Below are 13,813 nucleotides of genomic sequence, written 5' to 3' on the forward strand. Positions count from 1 at the left end.
AATATCAACATTTGTTAATCTCTTATCAGATGCCCATAATATATACTTATATATATATATATATAAATACATATGTATGTGCAGATTCCACAAAAACATCCTCCTGCTACTCATTGTATAAGACAAAGCAGAATTTTGAAGTCTGATATGACAAGCCAATACTTTACTAAATTTCTAACATAAAATTACCTTTAAAGAGCAGTTGTGTTGTGAATCAGGACAATTTAAAATCACTTGGGGCATCTTGAAAACAGTAACTTCTTTTTTTGTTGTGTTTTTTTGTTATTTTTTTAGTTTTTTGTAATTTTTAAGATTTTTTAAAATTTAATTATTGTTCAAGTACAGTTTTCTGGTTTATATTCCCAGCCCTGCCCCCCTCAGAGCTCCCCACCTCTCTCCCATTTCCATCCCCCACCTTAGTCATTGTCCATGTGGCCTATATACTTGTTCCTGTGAATCCTTCCCCTTATCCCCTGTGATTCTCTCCCCACTAGCCTCTGGTCTCTGTGAGCCTATTCTGTATTTCAGTGTCTTTGGTCATATTTTGCTTGGTTGTTTGTTTTGTTGTTTAGGTTCCTGTCAAAGGTGAGATCATATGGTATTTGTCTTTCACCACCTAGCTTATTTCACTCAGCATAATGCTTTCCAGTACCATCCATGAGGTTGCAAAGGGTAGGAGCTCCTTCTTTCTTTCTGCTGCATAGAATTCCCTTGTGTAAATGCACCATAGTTTTTTTTAAATTTATTTTTTTAAATATTTTATTTATTTATCTTTAGAGAGGAAGGGAAGGAGAGAAATATCAATGTATGGTTGCCTCTTGTGAGTCCCCTGCTGGGAACTGGCCTGCAACCCAGGCATGTGCCCTGACTGGGAATCAAACCACGATCGTGTGGTTCGCAGGCCCGCGCTCAATCCACTGAGCTACACCAGCCAGGGCTGCACCATAGTTTTTTGATCCATTCATTTACTGATAGGCATCTAGGTTGCTTACAATTCTTGGCTATTGTAAATTGTACTGCTATGAACATTGGTGTGCATAGGTTCTTTTGGACTGGTGTTTCAGGGTTCTTAGGGTATACTCCTAACAGTGGAATGGCTGGGTCAAAAGGCACGTTCATTTTTAGTTTTCTGGGAAAATTCTATACTGTTTTTTCATAAAGGTTGTACCCTTCTGCAATCCCACCAACAGTAAACTACTGTCCCCTTTTCCCCACAAACTCTCCAACATTTGTTGTTTATTACTTTGTTTATGATGGCCATTCTGATTGGTGTAAAGTGGTATCTCATTGTGATTTTAATTTGCATCTCTCTGATAGCTAGTGATATTGAGCATTTTTTCATGTGTCTCTGGATCCTCTGTGTGTCCTCCTTGGAGAAATGTCTGTTCAAGACCTTTGCACATTTTTTAATTGGGTTGCTCATCTTCTTTGAGTGGAATCGTGTGAGTTCTTTGTGTATTTCGGAGATTAAAACTTTGTCTGACATATCATTGGCAAATATGTTTTCTCAAACAGTTGCTGCTCTTTTTTTCTTAATACAGTTTTCCTTAGCCATACAGAAGCTTTTAATTTGGATGAGAACCCATTTGTTTATTCTTTCCTTTATGTTCCTTGCTCTACAAAGGGGACGTGTCAGTAAAAATGTTGCTGCGTGAAATATCTGAGATTTTCCTGCCAATGTTCTCCTCTAGGACTTTAATGGTTTCACGGCTTATATTCAAGTCTTTTATCCACATTGAATTTATTTTGGTGTACGGTGTAAGGCCGAGTTGAAGTTTCCTTTTTTGCATGTAGCTGTCCAGTTCTCCCAACACCATTTGTTGAAGAGGCTATCTTTACTCCATGTTATGTTACTGCTCCTTTTGTCGAATATTAATTGAGTGTAGAGAGTTGGATTTATTTCTGGGCTCTCTGTTCTGTTCCATTGGTCTATGTGCCTGTTTTTATGCCAGTACCAGGCTGTTTTGATTACAGTGACCTTGTAATATAGTTTGATATCAGGTATTGTGATCCCTCCTACTTTGTTCTTTCTCAAAATTGCAGCTGCTGTTTGGGGTCTTTTATGGTTCCATATAAATTTTTGAAGTGTTTGATCTATGTCTGTTAAATATGCCATTGGTACTTTAATAGGTATTGCATTGAATCTGTAAATTGTTTGGGTAGTATGGACATTTTGATGATGTTAATTCTTCCGATCCATGAACATGGTATATGTTTCCATTTGTTTGTGTCTTCCTTGATTTCTTTGTTCAGTGTTGTGTAGTTTTCTGCATATGGGTCTTTAACCTCCTTGGTTAGGTTTATTCCCAGATATTTTATTTTTGTTTTTGCTATATTGAATGGGATTTTTTTCTTGATTTCTGCTTCTGCTGTTTCATTGTTGGTATACGAAAATGCCTTTGATTTTTGGATATTGACTTTTTATTCTGCTGTTTTGCCAAATTCATTTATTAGTTTGAGCAGTTTTTTGGTAGAGGCTATAGGATTTTCCATGTACACTATCATGTCATCTGCAAACAATGCCAGTTTTGTTTCCTCCTTTCTGATTTGGATGCCTTTTATTTCCTTTTCTTGTCTGATTGCTGTGGCTAGAACTTCAAATACTATACTGAGTAGAAGTGGTGAAAGTGGACAACCTTGTCTTGTTCCTGATCTTAGAGGGAAATATTTTAGTTTTTGTTCGTTGAGTATGATGTTGGCTGTAGGTCTCTCATATATGGCCTTTATTATATTGAGGAATGCTCCCTCTATTCCCACTTTTCTGAGTGACGTTATCATAAATGGGCGTTATACCTTATCAAAAGCTTTTTTCGCTTCTATTAATATGATCATGTGATTTTTGTCTTTGCTTTTGTTTATGTGATGTATTACATTTGTTGATTTGTGAATATTGAACCATCCTTGCATCCCTGGGATGAATCCCAATTGGTCATGGTGTACGATCTTTTTGATGTATTTTTGGATGCGATTTGCGAATATATAATGAGGATTTTAGCATCTATGTTCATCAGCAATATTGGCCTGAAGTTTTTTTCTTTGTTGTGTCTCTCTCTGGTTTTGGGATTAGGATGATGCTGGCTTCATAAAAAGAATTTGGGAGTTTTCCATCATTTTGGATTTTTTGGAATAGTTTGTGAAGAATAAATAGGGGTTAGCCCTTCCTTAAATGCGTTGTAGAATTTTACTGTGAAACCATCTGGTCCAAGGCTTTTGTGTGAAGGGAGATTTTTGATTACTGTTTCAATTTCATCTGCTCTTATTGGTCTGTTCAGTCTTTCTGCTTCTTCTTATTGAGTTTTGGACGATTATATTTTTCTAGAAATGTGTCCATTTCACCTAGGTTTTCAAATTTCTTGGCATACAATTCTTCATAGTAATTTCATACAATCCCTTCTATTTCTGTGGTGTCAGTTGTAATCTCTCCTCTTTCATTTCTGATTGTGTTTATTTGGGTCCTCTATCTTCTTTTCTTGATGAGCCTAATTATAGGTTCATCTATTTTGTTTATCTTTGAAAAAAAAACCAACTTCTGGATTCATCGATCCTTAGAATTGTGCTTTGAGTCTCTATGTTATTTAATTCTTCTATGATCTTTGTTATTTCCTTCCTTCTACTTGCTCTGGGCTGTCTTTTTTTTTGTCCCTCAAGTTCTTGTAGGCATAGGGTTAGGTTGTTTGTTTGAAATGTTTCTATCTTCTTTAGGTAAGCCTGTATTGCTATGAACTTCCCTCTCAGGACTGCCTTTGCTGTGTCCCATAGGTTTTGGTTTGTTGTGATTTCATTTTCATTTGTTTCCAGAAACTTTTTGATTTCTTCCCTAATCTCATTCTTGACCCATCCATTGTTTAATACCATACCATTCAGTCTCCATGTTTTGGGGTATTTTGCGTTTTTTATTTGGGATTCGTTTCTAATTTCAGTCCCCTGTGGTCATAGTAAATGCTTGGTATGATTTCAATTTTTTTTTAGTTTGTTGAGGCTTTTCTTGTGTCCTATCATGTGGTCTATCTTTGAAAATGTTCCATGTGCTTTTGAAAAGAATATGTATTTAGCTTGTTTGAGATGAAGGGCTCTATATATATTAGTCAACTCCATTTCATCTAGGGTGTCATTTAATGCCACAGTATCTTTGTTGATATTTTGTTTGGAAGATTTGCCCATATTTGACAGTGGGGTGTTAAAATTTCCTACTATAATTGTGTTGCTATCAATATCTTTCTTGAGGTCCTCTAAGATTTTCTTTATATATTTGGGTCCATGTAGATTTATGATGTTAATGTCTTCTTGGTGGATTCTTCCCTTGAGTATTATGAAGTGGCCTTCAGGGTATCTGTTTATGGCCCTTTTTTTGAAGTCTATTTTGTCTGATATGAGAGTTGCAACCCCGGCTTTTTTTTTCTTGTTCGTTTGCTTGGAAAATTTGTCTCCAGCCTTTTACTTTGAGTCTATGGTGATCTTTTGTCCTGAGGTGCGTCCCTTGTAGGCAGCATATGTGTGACTCATGCTTTCTAGTCCATTCAGTTATTCTATGTACTTTGATTGGAGCATTTAAATCATTTACACTTAAGGTTATTATTAACAGGTACTTATTCATTGTCAGTTATGTACCTATGTTCCTCCCTGTCACTCTCTTTTCCTTCCTTTCCTTAATGCAGTCCTTTTAGTGTTTCTTGTAGACCTGGTTTGGTGAAGGCTTGTTCTTTTATACTTTTTTTTTTTGTCTTGGAAGCTCTTTATTTGGCCTTCTATCTTGATTGAGAGCCTTGCTGGGTAAAGTAGCCTTGGTTGTATGTCTCTGGTTCTCATTACTTGAAATATTTCTTGCCATTCTCTTCTTGCTTGGAGTGTTTCCATTGAGAAATCAGTAGCCAACCTTATTGGGGCTCCCTTGTATGTTACTTGCTTTTTCCCCCTTGCTGCCTTTAAGATTCTCTCTTTCTCTTGGAATTTTTCCATTTTAATGATGATGTGTCTTGAAGTGGGTCTCTTGGGTTCCTCTTGATTGAGACTCTTTGTGATACTCTTCCTGTATTCGTACAACTTTTTCTCTTATCAAATTAGGAGAATTTTTCATCATTACTCTTCAAATAGGTTTTCTATCCCTTGTTCTTCTTCTCCTTCTGGTATTCCTATTATTTGGATATTATTACATTTCATATTTTCTTGCATTTCTCTTAATCCCTCTTCATTCTTTCTGAACCTATTTTCCTTTTCTTGTTCTTCCTGGGAGATTCTTTCTACTGTGTCCTCCAACTCACTGATCCAATCTTCTGCCTCATTGATCCTGCTTTTCATTCCTTCTACTGTGTTCTTCAATTCAGAAATTGTATTCTTCATTTCCTCTTGGCCTTTGCTGATGGTTTTTATTTCTTTTTCATGTTGATATAGTTTGGGGTGAGTTCATTGTAGCCCCCCTGTAGTTTCTGGTAGCTCGTTGTGAGCTCTTTGAATTTCCTGATAACCAGTGCTTTAAATTCAATATCTGATCGTTGACTTGCCTCTATTTCATCTAACATTTTTTCTGAGACTTCTTCCTTTTCTTTCATTTGGGGATTGTTTCTTTGTCTTTCCATTGTTTGTGATATCCTTCTTATTGGCCTCAGAGTCTTAAATTGATTCGTTCTGGTTCCCTGGGTTTATGGTGTGACCTTTGTGGTAGAATACCTTTGAAATTCAGTTGTGCAGTCTCCTGCAGGTATCTTGATATCCTCTGCTTCCACCTACTCTTTTTTTTGTGCATTTTGATCAGTTGGAGGGGGAGGCAAAATGGTTTATGACAGTTGCAGAGTATTTTATGTTATTTACAGTCACAGCCAGTAGAGAAGTGCCGCCGCCCGCGGCAGCAAGGTGTGGTCACGAGGTGAGGCGAGAGACTTAAAAAATAATGGAGAGGACCATAGCTCTGCTGGCATATGGCAAGTTTATTCAAGAGACTGCTGGCTTATATGCAGAACTACAGTGGCCCGAGAACAATGCTGTTTTACAAAGGTTTGTACATTACCGAAGGCTATCAAGAGGGCAAGATGTTCTCACATCCTGAGAACATTAGCCCACAGATAGCAGTGTCCTCAAGATTATCTCTTTCCTGGAACATGACGCACATGCCAAGACCTTGTTCTTTCCTTCAAGGCTGAGAAGGAGAAGGTCCGGAAGATGTCAAGATACCCGCCAGCTCCGGGGACCAGAAACCAAGTCCCGCCACCGTTTTCACAGTGGGGGCTCTGTCCGTGATCCCCTGCGGCCTGGCGGGCCCCCACAGAGAAGCAATAGAAACTCTTTAAGCTATATATAGTGTTAAGGATAATCCTCAACCCAACTTGCCACTTTTAAGAAAGGATAGACCAAAGATAAGTCTCTTGTTGGAACTGGAAGTCTTGTGAGTTGGATCTAGAAAGCACTGAGGTTGCGGGTGGTCAGATTTTGAGGTAAGGTGAGAGTAAAGAATAGTAACTTGGTGTAGCATGTGAGCAAATAGAGTTAATCACTACAGTAATAGAATTCAGGAACCTGTAAGGTGGTCTAAGATCCGAGAGATATGTTGTGAAGTATCTACCATTGTATAGAACAGCTGTTATTTACAGTAATATTAGAGCAACATTCACATGACAGACTCTATGTGATCTGTCTGAATGGGGGTTATAGAGCTTGTGTAGTATGCCAAAGGAAAGCAAGTGGCCTAAAGAATAGAAAATTAGCAATACACTGTGGACAAAAGAACAGGGGAAACCTGTCAAATAATACAGTATAACCAGCCAAGACTAAGAAACCTATACAGAAAGAGGAGGAATACAAAGATATTATTAAAATATAAAAGAAGTGAGAATAATAAAAAAATAATACAACTGTACAGCAAGTTGGGGCTTCTCTGCTATAGCAAAGTGAAATTTGTCTCCTCTTTGGGTTCCACTCTCGTCCTTTTGCAGTTCCCAGTTGTTTGTGTCTCTTGTGGGTAAAAGAAAACAAAGCAACAAACCAACACAATAAAAAGGCAGGAGAAAGGAGGAATAAGCGATAATTTTGGGAAGAAAGGAAAAGGGACTAAAACAGGAAAAAAAGAGAGGAACAAAATATTGAAAGATAAAGCAATAATAAAATTTAAAAATATAAGATTACTTTAAAAAGTTGCTAAAAAACAAACAAAAAACAACAAATAGACAAAAAAAACAAAACAATAACAACAACAACAACAAACTTCCCTTGTTGTTTTCAAACTGTCCAAACCAGTTTTTCTGGTTGCAGCAAGACCTCTCTGTGGGCTGGGATGCAGGTGCGCACGCTCACCATCCAGGCTACCGGATTGGGATGTGGACGCCTGAACCCCGGGCAGGCTGCCTGGGGCCTGCGGGATCTGGCACTGTCCTTCCCAGTCCTGTGGTGGGACCCAAGTTCTCCCGCCCCTCCCCTGGATGGCTACTTGGCTGGGTGGGCAGTAAGGCAAGCTGCTGTAGCAGGAGAACACCTCAATTCACTTTCCAATAAAGACTTCTCCACAAAGCCTGCCTCTCAGCCCAGCCCAATCCCCAGAAGACCTGTGTCGAGGCGGGCTGGCTGGCTGGCGACCACAGAATCTGCAGTTGAACACTGCCCTCTGTCCTTGTTAACCTTTATGTAAACTTAAGCAGACAGGTCTCTGCCTGGTATCGCCCAGCCTTGCTGTGACAGGGAGGGAGAAAGTCAGTTCTCTCCCACAGACCCTATAGCAGGCCCAAGGCTCTCACAGTCTGTAGACACACCGGGTGCTGGGCTTCCAGAGTTCCCTCCACAGTAAGTGCCCTGGCACTGGTCGCAGACTGAAGCCTCTGTACCCTGGTGTTGGAGGCAGCAACGAGGCTATTAGGCTCTGGCCAAGGGTGCCGCTGCTGCTGCTTTGGTCTTTACTCACTTCCTGGAGTCCCCACTGACCTGTAGCTGTCTGGTCCCTCTGTCACACTCTCTGGTCTCTTGTTTTCATAAATGCTGGGCAAGTGTTAGTTGATTGCCTTGTTCGTTGGTAGATCTGCCAGGACTTTCTCCCAGGGGTACGGGATCTGGAATTGTTCCGTCCCACTCCATGGCCATCTTAGAGCCCCACAGTAACTTCTTTTGGATAGAGGAAGCCATTGGCCTGGAATAATCTGCAGATAGGTTGTCATCTTTCCCCCATTCCATGCTGCCACGTTTTATGCAAGTAATACATTATAAATTGTAGCACTATTTCTTACAGAGAAGTGATTTTATAAAAGGCATATATTTTACATCAGCTTCACTTTTCTCACCTCTGTCAAACCATTGCTCCTTTCTCTCACCTTCTATGGCCCCACTTTTGATCATCTACTAGTTCTTTCCATATCCCCTAAAAACTTTCTAACTTAAACCTGCCACTGAAGCTTATATTTTTGCTTTGCATCTTAATGAAAAAAACCTCACAAGGGGAAAATATAGCTAAAAACTTCAGATATGTTAAGACTGAAGGCTGTTTGATAATTGAAGTCTCTGAGACAAAGTAGAGGTGGTGTCTGAGATGTCTGCTGATAGGCTCCCTTCTCTTGGGCAGATTGACCTGGCTCCCTGGTGGTGGAAATCAAGTGGATTTTCTGCAATTAACTTTTGGACAGGATGGAGTTTTTCAGGAAAATGCATAACAGTTCTTAGAATTTGAGTTAAATAAATATAAAAATGCATATGTATTGTGCTTTTACCACTTTCTCGTTGTGAGATGTGTGCCATGAGATTGTGTGAGTGGTTTTATGAATTATGTCTCTTTGGACAATAGCCAAAGCAAACCTCATGCACACTGAATCAAACTTGCATGGCAGTTTCCCTATATCTGTATGTATGCATAAATATGATATGACTATAATATAATCATATCATATCATATATAAAATCCATGTTTTACCTCTATCTGTATCTAGCTAAAAGTGAAGATGGTAAAGATATATAAAACCAAATACTCATGTTTGGTGGTTTCAATTATGATACTATTATTTAAACAAGATACATGCACAACACAAATTATTTTTCTTAAGGCAATACCATGCATAGGGAAAACATGTTGGTGTTTAGAAAGAACTCTGGGAATAGAAACAATTTTTGTCAATGATCATATATTTAGGTAAGATCATTATCATTGTTTTGTTTAATACTTATTCAATGAATGGTACATGCTAGTTATGTAAGCAGTTAAATGTTATAATATGGGATACTGTTTTTCTTAAAATTTTAGTATAAATTTGAATATATTTCTTGTAATTTAAAGGCTCAGAAACTGTTATAAAATGTTTTCAATGTAGAAGGCACTTATCAATATCCTACCTCATCTCTATTTATATTTTGTGATTAAGTGCTATAGTAATCATAATATATAAGCTATTATAATTTATAATGTTGCTGTCTAAGTTTGGGGAAAATTGTGTTTTAAATGTTTATATATTTTTTTAGAATTTTATTTATTTACTTTTTAAGAGAGGGGAAGGGAGGAAGAGAGAGAGAGAAACATAGATGTGAGAGAGAAACATAAATTTGTTGCCTTTTGCACACCCCCAAAATGGACCTGGCATGCAGTCCAGGCATGTACCCTGACTGGGAATAGAATTGGCAACACTTTGGTTTGTGGGATAATACCCAACCCACTGAGCAACAACAGCCAGCTGTTTATAATTATTTTTATATTCTTTATGGAAATAGTTCATAGCACCAAGAATGATTTCAGAGTAAGACACTAAAATTTCTTCAAGAACTAGAAGATATTGAGTTCTGAATCTCTGAGAATATTATATCAGCTCTGGATTAATGAACAGATACTATTAGCATATTTATCATTTGATTATGTGGTTATCATATACCATGTGCCTCTTTGATGCTATCATCTTTACTAATCAGGATGAACTAAGTTATATTGTAGTAACATATAAACTTAAATCTTAATAACATTTAATAAAGGCTTATTTCTCACTTATGCTATGTGTTCATTACTAGTTGGCTTCAGCTCTGACACGTATTACTTTCACTCCAGGATTCAAGCTGGCTGAGCACTTTCCCTTTAAAAAATGTCAATAATCAGCCCTGGCTAGTGTAGCTCAGTGGAGTGAGCACGGGCCTGTGAAACACATGATCGCGGTTCGATTCCCAGTCAGGGCATATGCCTGGGTTGCAGGCCAGTTCCCAGCAGGGGACTCACGAGAGGCAACCATACATTGATATTTCTCTCCTTCTCTCCTTCCCTTCCCCTCTAAGGATAAATAAATAAAATCTTTTAAAAAATGTCAATAATCAGAGGAAAAGAGCATGGTGAGTACATCTGTGCTGTGTCTCAAAAGATCTTCTTGGAGGGGTCACATTACTTCTGATTACATTTCTTTGGCCAAAAAAAGTGACATGCTAAGGCTTATGTTAATGATGTCAGAGCAGGGAGTAGTAAATGTTTGTGAACAAAGAGACTGCAGAATCTACCAACATATAGAATGATGTCAGAGTCATGTACATATATGTGTGTAATAGATTTATATGATTTCTTAAGTTATTTATTTATTTATTTATTTATTTATTTATTTATTGTTCAAATACAGTTTTCTGTCTTTTACTCCCATCCCAGCCCACCTCCCAGTGCTCCCCACCTCTCTCCCATTCCCCCTCCATAGTTTTTGTCCATGTGTCCTTTATACTTGTTTCCGTGAATCCTTCCCCTTTTCTCCTGAAATTCTCTCCCCTCTCCACTGGTAGGATTATATCCTAAGAACCCTGAAACACGAATCCAAAAGAACCTATGCACACCAATGTTCATAGCAGCACAATTTACAATAGCCAAGAATTGGAAGCAAGCTAGGTACTCATCAGTAAATGAATGGATCAAAAAACTATGATACATTTACACAATGGAATTCTATGCAGCAGAAAGAAAGAAGGAGCTCCTACCCTTTGCAACAGCATGGATGGAACTGGAAAGCATTACGCTGAGTGAAATAATCCAGGTGGTGAAAGACAAATACCATATGATCTGACCTTTAACAGGAACCTAAACAACAAGCAAAATATGACCAAAGACACTGAAATATTTCTTACATTTTTGTTTGCATATTTTTCATAATCTAGTGTAAACTAAAAAAATACAGACAAATTATTTTCTCAGATTCAAAATCAATATCCTAAATTCAACTTGAGTCAGAGTGTAACAATTCAGATACATCAGGCTTTTAATAGACTAGTAATATTTGCCGACTTATTTGATGTCATTGTTTTTATTGATCACACTTATCTAGAAGAGAAAAAGCCTTCTCACACCTCCCAACATACATATACAGAAACCAGCAGATTTACAGATGTTACTGTGGCTTAAAAGTTTTTCTTTTTCTTTTGTTTTTTAAAGATTTATTTATTTATATATTTATTTATTTGTTTGTTTATTTATTTATTTTTTCGAGAGGAAAAGAAGGAGAGAAGGAGAGAAATATCAATGTATGGTTGCTTCTTGTGAGTCCCCTGACGGAAACTGACCTGTAACCCAGGCATGTGCCCTGACTGGGAATTGAACCACAATTGTGTGGTTTGCAGTCCCATGCTCAATCCACTGAGCTACATCAGCCAGGGCAAAAGTTTTTCTTAGCAAGTTCTATTTTAATATGTGTTTAGAGAAACCACTGAACTGCCATAGTTCTGCTAGTGGCTTTTTTTGACAATGTCTTATCACATTCTAGCCATCACCTATTCAGGAATTATCTGTATAGTAATGGCTCTCTTAGGAGAGGACAATAATAAAGCTATCCTACTGATTACAGTTTCCTAAAATATCCTTAAAATTAAATTTTGACATTTTGGGGATAAATACTTTGTTGGTATTGTTTGGCCTTCCTAACATTCTTTAATTAAGATACTAGAAAACATAGATAGTTTATTTACTAATGTATCAGAATTTAGCTAAGAATCTCCTCCTAAAACTGAAAGTTTAAGGTATTTTTATGCTGTCATTAAGAACAGAATTTATAATTTTAAGTAATTCTATTTTAAGCACATTTTCCTCCAGCAGTCTCATTTTAGTATGCTTGATATTTCTCCTAATTTTTTTCTTGGAATGATATTCAAAAATACAGTTGTAATCAAAAGAGTATTTAACTTGAAGCATAGTTAATGGTTGCAGTTTTATAACTATAACATAAAACGTCTATTTCGTCATTTCCAGAGACATCAATTTCTTTGTCAAGAGATAATAATGTCTTTTTTCTTTTTAAAGACTTACTATAATGTCTGATAACCAAAACACAGAGTTATCATGATATGGTTATGTGAGATGTGGTTTCCTCTGTGTATTACAACATAATATTCCAGCTGAAGATAGTTATGTTTTAAAGCAACTAAAGAACAAGAAATAAGGATGCATTGACACAAATTGAGAACAATAAATTTAGATTTCATAGTAGAGTGTTCAATTAAAGCAAATGTTTCCATGCCTGATTACTTAATTTGTAATTGCAACTATTTATGCACTTGATTCTTCCCTTCAGCTTCTTCCTTTCTCTCCCCTAACTCCCCCTTCCCAGTTTTTTGTATAGTACCTTAGTAATACACCCAGAATGCCTAACTCTTTCCTCCCCAATATGCACCACTTTCCAAAGCTCATTTTTAAGACTGCATATTATAAACATACTTTCAATAAAAAATTGAATCCGGGATTAGCAAGACAAGATGGCTGCTAGGTAAGAGGGAGTAGATTCCACTTCCCTCTACACACAGGAGAGAAACCTGGCCGATCTACAGAGAAAGAGAGCAAACAGCCAACAGTACGCCAGCATATATGAAAATAGGAGATCAAAAATTATAGCGGATATTGAAAAACCAGATGGTAAGGAGAGTGCTTCAGGACAATAAGGGCCCAAGGATCAGCACCAGGACAAGGGCAGCTGCAGCCCCAGGCCCAGGGCCTGCTGTACTGGCCATAGGGCTCTTTGGAGAGAGCTGGGTCAGTGCCCCTCCCCAGCAAAGCAGGTTTTGGGTAGCACCGGGAGAGACCTGGTGGCTTAAAGTTGCAGAGAGGGGAGTAAAGACTGAGTAGCAAACACACGGGGGCTGAGAGTACCCACGCATAGCCCTGGGAAGAGTGAGCACCTGAGCCCTTGTGATCAGAGGTGGCCTGTCTGGGTGCATGTGCTCATAACCCAGGGGGAGAGAGCTCTGTGGAACACCTGGGGTACACATTTGTGGACCCTGAGACAACATGCATGCCTCAGGAGACCCAGAGACTGCACTGGTAAACCAGGAGTGAGCACTAGCTTCAGGAGACCTGTGCACACATCTGTAAATCCATCAACACATAAACCCACCCCTCAGCCTGCTGCAGCCACCAAGAAGAGAAGAATTCATTTGGGCAGTTTGAAACCAGCAAAAGGTGTGAGTGTGTGTGTGTGTGTGTGTGTGTGTGTGTGTGTGTGTTGTTTGCTTGTTTGATTTTTTAAAATAATTTTTTATTTTTAAATTTTTATTATTCTTATCTCTCAATTCCTTTTGCTTCTCTTTCCTTTTTTCTTATTTTATTCCATCTTCCTTTCTGTCCAATTTTATCTCTTGTACCTTCCTTATTATGCTTCTTTTTTTGAAATACCCACAAATGAGACAAAAAAAGGGGGAAAGACCAGGGTTGTACCCAAAAAAGGGGCATCTCAACAGCTGAGACAGAGACAAATTTTACTTTGCTATTACAGAGAACCTGCAAAATATTGCATATTTGTATTATTATTTTTCATTATTCTTACATCTTTTATTTGAAAAATATTTTTGTATTCCTCGTCTTCCTATTTAGTCTTCCTTTCTTGGCTGGTTATATTGTATCGTTTGACAGGTTTCC

This window comes from Sturnira hondurensis, unplaced genomic scaffold (assembly GCF_014824575.4).
Source record: "Sturnira hondurensis isolate 20B ecotype Veracruz unplaced genomic scaffold, ASM1482457v3 Scaffold0017394, whole genome shotgun sequence".
Lineage (NCBI taxonomy): Eukaryota > Metazoa > Chordata > Mammalia > Chiroptera > Phyllostomidae > Sturnira > Sturnira hondurensis.